We start from the raw sequence: 12,076 nt of genomic DNA, 5'->3' as shown, positions 1-12,076 counted from the left end.
AATTAATTTTATAAAAATATATATATATATATATATATATATATGTTTGTAATCCTTAATTTGTTGAGAATAATAACAACAATTAGATTCGTCTAAAAATAAGAGTAATTTATTTATAAATAATAAATTAGATTAATAATTTTACAATATTTACACGTGATCAACTGACCTAAAAATAAGAGAATCAATAATTAAAAGTTCATGCTCCCGTTTCTCTATTAATCGATACCAATCTAAATACGTTTTTAATTAAATTTAATATACAAGATTTTCTTACTAAACTTCTAAAACGCTCTTGCCAGATTTAAAAACTGTCACTACTTCAAGATTTAAACACCAACTGTCTCTCCCTTCATATCTCTCTAATGTTTTTGTTTATCCGATGTATAGCGCCACATCAAAACAGCTAATCTTCCAATACACAGGCACATGTATACAAAGCTTACATCTTCCCTCTCCGAGCCGTTTAATTTTTTTGCAAAGACATATTAAGCTTGAAATTTCTAAAAGCAGTCAGCATCGGGTATGAGCTTTTTAACTTAGTATAGACCTAATGCTTTTCTTTTACGTCCGGAATTTATTTCAAATATCGAATCTGAGATTTTTCTTTGTATTTTAAAGGGGCCAATTTTTATCACGTCCCTTTTTTTCCTGTTTAATTTTTTTCCGTTGCTTATATTAACCATATCATTTTCTTTAAAATTATGATCTATTCTATTTTTATCAAATAGTGTTTTATTACATATGTGTGATCTTTTTGATCGGAGCAGTGCTATGTAGCGATCGTGTTCTAAATTATTAGAATTTTTGTTTTTGTCTTTTAATTCAGGAAGAACTAAATCCGTAGACTCTCCGCTCATCAAATAAGTAGGCGAAAATCCTGTTACAGTATGGACTGTATTATTGTATGCTTTCACGCATTCTTCCGCGATCTTCGACCAAGCCTTCTTTTTATCACCACTATTAAGCAAACATCTTATTTTATTTATCAATGTTTGGTTCAATCTCTCATTCAATCCATTTGAAAAGGGTGCATCTACTGCTGTGTGAATTAGCTCAATATTTCTTTCCTTGAGGTAGTTCTTGAATTCTTTTGAGTTGATTGCCGGATATTGATCTGCCAATAATATTTCAATCTTACTTTCCTTAGAAGTTTTATTGATTAATTTTTTGAAGTCTTTGGCTGCTTGATCTTTAGAGCATACGATATAAGCAAATCTGGTGAAATGGTCCACTAGTAAATGTAAGTATCTTTTCGTTGATCTCTGTCCACCGAAGCCACCAATTGTATCCACTGATATTATTTAAAACGGTTTTTCTGCTGGACCCAAGTGTGACATCAATCCAAATCTCTTATTTATTCTCGTTTTATTTTTTATGCAAATTTCGCAGCATTTGCAAATCAAATTTATATTAGTCGACAAATTTGGTGTTGTATAAAATGGTCTCATTTTTGCTTCTAATTAGTTCATTCCAATATGGCAAAATTCTTCATGGATTTTTTTAATTATTATTTTACTATATTCTTCGCTTAGGATTATTTTATTTCTTTACTTTTTATCTTGTTTATAATAGATATTATTTTCCATGACAAGATATTTCTTATCTTTTAAACGTGTGTTCTTTTGTTGATCAACTACTATATCATTCAGGTTTTTGATATTGACTCTTTTTAACTTGTCTTCGTCATTTTCATCGTGTTCATAGACAGGGTTTCTTCTAAGGCAGTCAGCTTCGGTGTTTTCTTTTCCAGGATTATATATGATTTTGCAATTATATTGCGATATACAGTGTGACATTTCTCCTAATTCATCATCTGTTCTATTTTTTAAATTTAGATCTTCCAACGGTTTATGGTCTGTGTAAATCGTAAATGTGTTTCTAATCAGCCAATGTTGCCAAAATTTTAAGCTTTCTTTTATGACTAAGCATTCTAGAAAGATTACTTTCTTTTGTTTCTGTGACTATCTCATTTTTTTGAAAAATAGGCTACTGGCTTACGTGTGCCATCTTTTTGTGACCGTTTTTATATGGCTCCTATACCGTTGATACTCGAGTCTGTGTATATAAACGTTGGAGTTTTTGATTATAAATAGCTAGGATTGGCTTTGAGCATAAATATTCTTTGACTTTATTGAAAGCAGCATCACAATCATTCGACCAACTAAAACATATATTTTTCCTGAGTAGATTATGTAAAGGTTCGAGTAATACTGAGACGTTAGGGATGTATTTTCTGTAAAAATTGACTTTACCTAGAAATAGTCTGATTTTTTTCCTGTTTTTTGGTACCGCAAAGTCTATTATTGATTTTAAATTATCTTTTAAAGGGGTTACAGTATTCTCTGTAATAAAGTGACCTAAATATTTCACTGAGTTGGATGTAAATCTGCATTTTGTAAGTTTTAGTCTGAATCCTTCTTCTACAATAGCGTCCAATAATTATTTTAAATGATTAACATGTTCTTCGAACGTCTTTGAGAAAATCAGTATATCGTCTATGTAATTCACGACAAAGTTTAATAGGTTGTGTTTTCTAATTATATTTACTAAGATTCTCTGGAAAATTGCTGGAGATGTTTTTAATCCAAACGGTAAAACCGTCCATTGGTAATGACATTCTTGTGTCACAAACCCAGTTTTATCTCTATCTCGAACTCTCAATGGTATGGATCAGAAGGCTGAATCTATATCGAGTGTTGTGAAGAACTTGCAATCTACAGTCTTTACCATTAGATCTTCAATTAGGGGAAACGGTTGAAATTGAGGCACTATCAGTTTTTTCAGATCTCTAAAATCAACGCACAGTCTACTTTTTCTTCCTTCCTCTCTTTTATAAGCTAGTGTGACTGGCACTGCAAAAGGACCGTAACATTCTTCAATAAGTTGACGTTGTAATAAATGAGTTACTAGCCCTTCAATTTCCGTTCTGGCCTTTAATGAACATTTGTATGGTTTCTTTGAACAATACTCGCTTGTTTGCAGGTCTATGAATGCTTCGTAATTTTTGACGTTACTAATGTCATATTTGTCTTTTGCAAATATTCTTTTATAATTCTCTAATAGCTTTATAATTGTACATCTTTGATAAGTATTTAAATGATCAATATCTATATTAAATTGTTCTATATTAATATCTTCATTAAAATTTACTTGAAATTTGGTTGAAGCATTTTCCAATTCTATTTCTAATTCCTCCTGTATCTTAATTTTATTATTGTTTTTAATTTTTATCTCTTTTGGTTTCAGCATATCTTCTGATACTTATTCTTTTTTTTCTACTTTTTGATTTATTTCTCTTTGTAATTGGATATTTAAATTCCTATCATGGGTCAATTCAAATCTATCCATAGTGTCTAGTCCTAATATCATATCGTGATTAAAATTTTCATTATTATAAACAAATGCATTGATTTTATCTTCTTTGTTTAGTATATTTGCATTTAATGTTATTAAGCAATCAGTTTTTTCCCTACCACTAATTGCTTTTATTGCGCTACTAAAGTTGTCTTTTGTCAAATTTTTTATTTCTACTTATTCAGAATTTATGAGTGTTATGTTTGAACCAGGATCATAAATGCCTGTGCATTCAATTGTGTTATTTAGTAACACCTTAATTTTAATCAGCGGGGAAATATTTAGTTTTTTTGGATCTTCGAAAGTGTCGATTTGTAATATGGAATTGTTTATTTTATCTTCAGTCCTTTCTTCTTTAAACCAACACAAATTTTCAGAATGATATCTGTTTTTCTTACCTTTTCTTTCGCAAATTTTACAAGGCTGTTTCAAAGTCAGTTTCGTTTCAGGTTTTATTATTTTTGGTCTATTTTCATTTATTTTTTTAAAATTTTTCCCACTAATGTTTTCGTGTTTCCTTAGTTCACTAAATAAATCAGCTGAATTATTAGTCTTTTGTCTGTCAATTTTGTCTCTTACAAATGTTGGTATTCCGTCAGCAATCAAATCCACTAACGTTCTATTATCCATATTTTTGTTTATGTCCAGTAGTAAGTGTTCTTTTTTTACTGCATACTCTAGGATTGAACCAGTGAGATACTTGTAATTTAAAGCATAAGTAACAGATGACCATTCTCTATCTGCGAATGTTTGTAAAAAATTATTTTTCCATGTTGTCCATTAAGAATTTAATGAATGTCTAATTAACATTGAGTGGAACCAATCCTTTATATTATCATCTAAAAATAATCTTAAAACTTCAATTTTTTCAGCATCATCTTTTATGTCTAATCTGTTGCATTCACTTTCATATATTTGTAACCATTGGTTCGCATTCATTTTCTTTCCTTCAAATTTATCCAGCACAAATTTTCCACATAATTCATTCAAATTTTTCTTTTTATTCTCCTGTGTGGGTTCTCTTTAGTATAACTTTTCAAGAAATTTCATTAAGTTTTCGTCTATCTGTGTTGCAGGAATGTTTTTTGTGTTTTGTTCTATGTTTATAACATCTTCTAACAAAAACTCATTGTATATCATATTTCAACTTTCATCTTTATAGAGTTTTAAAATTTCATCGTCTAATGTTATCCAAGCATTTCTTCCTTGGCCGCGTTTTTCTAGTGATTTCTTAACTCATTTAAATTCGTTTAGTTTCGATAATTCTGGATGTTGTTTATAAGACTGGTAACATTGTGGCATCAAGAATTTTTTTCCAATTACATCTGTTATTGTTTTGATTATAATAACGTTAGATTTTTGATCTGTATCAGCCGCCAGTTCAAATTCAAATTGTAGCTTCGCCATGTCTCCTTTGTTTTCCACAAACGTACTAATTGTTTATTTATAATATGTTTGTAATCCTTAATTTGTTAAGAGTAAGAACCACAATTAGATTCGTCTAAAATAAGAGTTATTTATTTAAACATAATAGATTAGGTTAATAATTTTACAATATTTACACGTGATCAAGTAACCTAAAATAAGAGAATCAACAACTAAAAGCTCATGCTCCCGTTTCTCTATTAATTGATGCCAATCTTATTGCGTTTTCAATTCAATTTAATTTACAAGACTTTTCTACTAAACTTCTAAAACGCTATTGCCAGATTTCAAGAGTCTCACTCCTCCAAGATTTTAAACACCAACCGTCACTCCTGCTAGCATTTGTTCCACCAATGTATGGCGCCACATTCAAACAGCAAATTACTCAATGCACCGGCACATGCATACAAAGCTTACATATATATATATTTATAAAAAAATTAAATAACTTCAATAAATAAATGAGAATAAAAATATAATAGTAAAAGAAAAATAATCTTCTTCCATTAGAAAATATTATCCATCATCAAGCAGGTAAGAGGAAAGGTTTCTTTATCAACTATATTCTATGTAAAAATAAAATTAATAATAATAATACTAATAATTTAATAATAATAACATTAATTAAAAAATAAACTAGGAAAATTATAAAGTAACAAGGAAAATTAATAATGATAATAATAATAATAAAATTTTATCATTGTGATAGGTAATCTGTAAATAATTATAAAAATATAGAGAATTTGGCGAGAAAGAATGGAAACGTATTGTGCAACATAAATTTTTTTTTATTGTTTTGAAGTTATACTTCTTTTTCAATACTAAATAACGAGCGTAGCCTGACGAGGATTTCCTTCAGAATTCGTGAGACACTAAACGTAATTACAATTTATTTACCATTTATGAAGATTATAGATTCTTAGCGTATATTCGAAATACGCGGCTCAATCATTTGGAAAATATTGAAAATAAGGAAATTTTCTTATCGCCCCTACCCACTTTTTAATCCGTTGCTAAGCACACCCTGCAGGGCCTATTAAACAAAGCACTCGTCCCATTCTTCAACTGGACGCTTACGACGACAAGTCTTAGATAAGCAGTAAAGAATTTACAAAGAAAGCGACGAACAAAGCGATTTAAGCTAGAAGCAAAATAAGAAAAGTATAAGTATTCCTTATACTTCCATAAACTAGGTGAACCTTTTTGTTGAATCCGTATACAAGCGAAGCGAGCAAGAGGTGAGATACGTGTTTAATTTTTTGTTAAAACCGCAATTCATATTATATTTAATTTATCAACCAGAGCTTTTATGCTACAAGACTTATTGCCTGACGAGCTGATATATTATCATACTTTATATTGATTTAACCAAGAGTTTTTCTTTTTTCTTGTTTGTTGTTTTATTTTATTAATTTTTTTAATAATTGTATTTTATTTAAATTGTCTTAAATATCTTTATTTTGTTAAAGTTAGTAGCGTCTTAGCATTCGAAGTGTACGGACGTTCAGAGTGTAGATCCGCGTGTTTATAACTTTATTGTTTACATTTTACGTATAACGAATAAATTCGTTACCTGGCTGTTTAATTTTCAAATTTTTAACAAATCGGTCACCGACTCATGGCAGTGAGCCTTTCGCAAATCCTTGACCGGGATATGCAAACATTAACCACATTTCCATCATGGCAAGAGGTTACTACTCATAGGCGTGAGCATGCTTCTTGTAGCAATAAAAGAGCAAGAATAGATGATGATAACAACAATGTTCTTCGAAGTAATGGAGTACCCGAAACCGTTAACAGATTCTCGGTCTTAACTTCAAGTTTAGTCACAGATTGTGATATGCCGCAAAACGAACAAGTGCAGAAAATACCACTACCTCCTCCAATTTACATAGACGTCCGTGACATTCAATCTTTAACTAAATTCCTAAATAATGTAGTTAAAAAAAATAATTACACCTATAAAATTAGTAATAATCAGGTTCGTATATTACCAGCAGATGCGGACTCCTACAGAAAAATTACTAAAACCTTAAAATCAGTAAATGCTAGCTTTCACAAAATTTCAATTAAAACAAGAATGTTCGTTTAGAGTTGTGTTACGTAACGTACATCACTCTGCTGATTTGAACGACCTGAAAGACGAACTAATGGAGCTGGGTCACGAAGTTGTAAACATCAGTAATATTTATCACAGAGCTACACACAACCCACTATCCATGTTCTTTATTGACCTTAAACAAAAACCTAACAACAACATGGTCTACAATATAAACAAACTGAATAACACAATAGTCAAATTTGAATCACCACGTAAGAAAAAGGAAATTGCTCAATGCAAGAGATGTCAAAAGTATGGTCACACTCAAAAGTATTGCAATCGCAATTTTCAGTGTGTTAAATGTTCTGGTCAGCATGCTACGGCAGATTGTAAGAAACCCATAGATACTCCACCAACTTGTTTCCTCTGCGGTGCCAACCATACTGCGAACTACAAAGGGTGCCCTTCCTACCAAGAGATGTACAAAAAGACGTTTCCTACACCTAGATTAAGGAAAACTGTAAATATTCAATCTAATCTCGAAACCAACCCACCGGTAAACATTCAACGTTATGCCGACCAATCTATGTCTTACGTACAAGCCGTAAATAAAAATATACAAATATCAGATACTTCAAATCCGCAGCATTCAAATAACGTAAACAATAATAACAGCTCAAGTCTTACAGATTCTATAAGTAGACTAGAAAAACTCACCGAAAAACAAAGTGAACTAATAAATAAACAAATCGAACAATCAAACAATCTCATTTCATTATTAACGGTAATAGTAAGTAAGCTGTCGTGTACTAATAAATAATGAAGACATTACGCATTGCTCTTTGGAACGCTAATGGCCTAATGAAACGTAAATTGGAGCTGGAAGCATTTTTAAAATTATATGACATACAAATTATATTAATATCGGAGACACACTTTACGGTTAAAAATTATTTTAAAATCTTCGGTTATAAGATGTACTCCGCGAATCATCCAAGTGGAAGGGCACATGGTGGTACTGCGATTCTAGTTAAATCTAACATAAGACATTACGAGCTTGCGCCATATAAACAAGATCATCTTCAGGCAAAAAGTGTCATGATATATGACTGGCATTGCTCAATAGCTTTCTCAGCAGTGTACAGTCCTCCTAGACATACTATCAAAAAAGAAGATTTTGATAATTTCTTCGAAAGTCTAGGCTCTAGATTCTTAGCCGGAGGTGACTTAAATGCCAAACATAACATCTGGGGTAGTAGAATTATAACACCAAGAGGTAAAGCACTCTCAAAAATTATCGAAACTAATAGATTATCTTGCATTAGTTCAGGTGAGCCTTCCTACTGGCCAACTGATGTAAATAAAATCCCTGACTTGCTTGATTTTTTTATCGCTAAAAATCTATCTCCTCGATATATACAGGTCTGCTCTTCATTTGACCTTTCTTCCGATCACACTCCAATCATAGCAACGATAAATACAACTATTATCGACAAAAAGCCACCAATCTCCTTATACAATAGACTAACAAATTGGGATTTCTTCCGCGAAACATTCAATAATACTGTTGATACCTCTTTACCATTGAAAACAACTGATGATGTGGACCACGCAGTAAACCATTTAACGCACAACATAATAAATGCAGTTCGAGCCTCTACATTTTCTCTGGAGTATATTTCTGGTCATGATTATCCTGCATATATTTTAAATAAAATTGTAAAAAAACGTAAGTTGCGTAGAAATTGGCACAATAGTAGATCTCCTGAGGACAAACGTAAACTTAATAAAGCTACCAAAGTGTTAAAAAAAATACTGCAGAACTTTAAAAATGAAGGTCTTCAAAGTTACCTTCAGAACTTAATCCTACTGCAGACTCTAACTATTCACTCTGGAAAGCAACAAGGCGTTTTACTCGTCCAATTCAAGACATTCCACCTATCCGTCAGTCCCAGGGTGAATGGGCAAAAAACCAATAGATAAAGCCAATCTCTTCGCCTCCTACCTGGCAGATGTATTCAAACCATCTTCACCTTCAGTACCTGCAGAAATGAAGACGTCTGGACATTTATGCACTCACCTTTCCAATTATCTCCACAAATAAAACCGTTTACCTCAATGGAAGTCAAAGCAACAATTGCATCACACGTTAATCCGAAAAAAGCACCTGGCCTCGACTTAATCAACGGAAAGATGATCAAAGAATTACCAAAAAAAGGAATAGCGTATATTACCTCACTATTCAACGCCATTTTACGCCTAGGCTACTATCCTACTTCATGGAAAGTAGCAGTGATTACACTCATTCACAAGCCAGGTAAACCACCTCACGACGTTACGTCATACCGACCATCAGTCTCTTATCCTCTTTATCTAAGCTATTTGAAAAAATGTTCACTAATCGCCTACTAAATGTCTTGGATGTCCCTACTCTTCCCGACCATCAGTTCGGGTTTCGGAAATACATTCAACAATTGAACAGGTCCATAGAATAACTCGTCAACTATCGCAAGATCTTGAAAAGAAAAAATACTGCTCCGCAGTATTCCTGGACATAAGGCAAGCTTTCGACAAAGTCTGGCACACCGGACTACTTTATAAACTTAAGAAAATATTTCCATATCCTTTTTTCCTGATCCTTAAATCCTACCTTACAGATAGAAAATTCATGGTTAAATATCAAAACCAATTCACTTCAGCTTATCCAATCTTGTCCGGTGTTCCACAAGGCAGCGTACTTGGGCCCATACTGTACACAATTTACACGGCAGATCTACCTACCTCAGAAGGGATAACTACTGCTACATTTGCAGACGATACAGCTCTGCTAGCATCTGAGAGTGATCCACAAAACGCGACTGATATTCTCCAACGTCATCTGCACTTACTAGAAAAATGGTGTCAAAATGGCGAATCAATATCAACGAAAGTAAATCAGCTCATATAACCTTCACATTGCGCAGAGGCACGTGTCCCCCTGTGGTCATTAATGGGGTAAATTTCCTGTTAGAGACTCGATCAAATATTTAGGTATTATCCTAGACAAAAGGCTGACATGGAAGCAACATATACAAACCAAAGTAAAACACCTCAAAGAACGAGTAAGAAAAATTTATTGGCTGTTTGGTAGATCGTCTAAGTTAGATTTGGAAAAAAAGCTCGCTATCTATAAAGCTATTCTAAAACCCATATGGACTTACGGAATCCAACTATGGGGAACTGCGAGTAACTCCAATATAGAGATTTTACAGAGGTTCCAATCAAAAACTCTACGAAACATCTGCAATGCCCCATGGTACGTTACAAACGAAAGAATTCATCAAGATTTAAGAATATCTACAATAAAAGAAGAAATTGTTAGCTTCAGTGAACGCTACAACTCCCGTTTAGCAAACATCCCAACCTTTAGCAAAAAATTTACTGGAAACAAATGAACTAGTACGAAGACTAAAAAGGTTCTACCTTCTGACCTTAAAACAAGATTTGAATGATTTAAAACATCGTAATATTATTTGAGTCTAATGTATTATATCTACTCACCATTGTAAATCTTATTTATTTACATTTCATGTTATTACATCACCAGCCTAAAGTACTTATAATTCTCGTCGAGAATTGATTGTATGTTCTGTAATGAATAAAAAAAAAAAAAAAAAAAAATTTGTTAAATTTTTTATTAAAGCTTTATTTTATGTAATTTACAAATGTAAAGTATATATTGGCATTCGGGAAAATTGTAGTTATTTCATAATGAATACAATGAAGAAGGAGAAGTAAATGTTCTGTGGCATAAGTTTCCAGATTCACTAAAGATTTGCCAGAAAATCGTACAAAAAGTTGCTGGACACGTTGCGATTTAAATTAATAAAACAATATTTCGATCTGACGTGGAACTTCAACTATTCTCCTCAGCAACAATACAAAAATTAAGATTAAGCGTTCACATTTATCTATAGTTTAAATTTAATTATTTATTATTATATATTGAAATTTATTTATTTTATTTTAATTATTTTAATTATTTTAATTTTCAAGTTATTATTAAACTATAATCTCTTGCAGCTTTTTATTGACCAGTATCAGTATACATTTAAATTTCTGTTTTAGTTTCCAATATGACTAAAACTAATGCAGAGAAATTTAGAGATTATCGTCTTCGTAGAAAAAGGAATAAGGAAAATAAGGAAAATAATGAGGAAAATAAGTAAAACATAATGCACGCTAATGCCAAACGTTGTAGGGTTCTTGGGTGCGAAGAAAAATTATTCAAAAAGCTTATGAATTGCCTGCGAATGAAATTATATGTACTGCGTAAACTTCTAATTTACTTTGCGAACCATCGGCTAAGCCTGTGATTACCGGTACAAATTTAAATAATTTAAATGTCCCAGCAATAACTATTATAATATTATTGCTAATTATTTATTTTTTTTGTTTAGTTTTTATGTTTTGAAGTTATTTGAAGTTACTTACATTTATTTTATATAACATTTATTTTACATTTATTTCTTCAAGAAATCCAATTGTCTGCGAATAGAACTTTATGTGCCCTATCGACTTTGAATTTACTAGTTACTTCTGAACCATTGGCTCAGCCTATGATTAATAGTACAAATTTATACAATTTAAAATTCACAGCAATAACTAATAGTACTGCTAATTATTATTTTTGAACTTATACTTCTTTTTGGTAGGTTTGGGAATTTTGTCGTTATTTTTTACTTTTACTTCTTCAAGATGCATCGTTGTCTACTGCAAAAGATGACTATCACAACTATATTACTGTGTTAGCTGATGTGCATATGGAAAATTCTTCTATGATGTGTCATCATCGTATAACATCAAAAAACATTACATTATCAAACATGGAGCAAATATCACGATCTCAAGCACGAAATAATCAATATCTATCTGATGCTTCGATTATAAATGTATTGTCAAATCAAGACATTGTAACGAATATAGAACGCAATTCGTTAAACCAAGACACAATCAAGGATCAGGAATTACCTTAATCAGACGAATCTATTTATTCTAACTCTTCAGACCAGTTAGTAATTAATCATTCAACTGGCGAGCAAATTGATATAGATTTAGATCCTTCTTTACCATATAGCAATTATCATCAATTTAAACGAGCTCATAAGGAATTTATAATAAAATTCTTGGGCAATTCATTTGAACATCCATGCTCAGTATGTGACAGATTGTGGTTTAAAAAGGATTTAAAAGAGCTACCTAATGAACATAAGG

This window comes from Polistes fuscatus, unplaced genomic scaffold, assembly GCF_010416935.1.
Source record: "Polistes fuscatus isolate 324 unplaced genomic scaffold, CU_Pfus_HIC Scaffold38, whole genome shotgun sequence".
NCBI lineage: Eukaryota > Metazoa > Arthropoda > Insecta > Hymenoptera > Vespidae > Polistes > Polistes fuscatus.
This window is presented reverse-complemented; position numbering follows the sequence as displayed.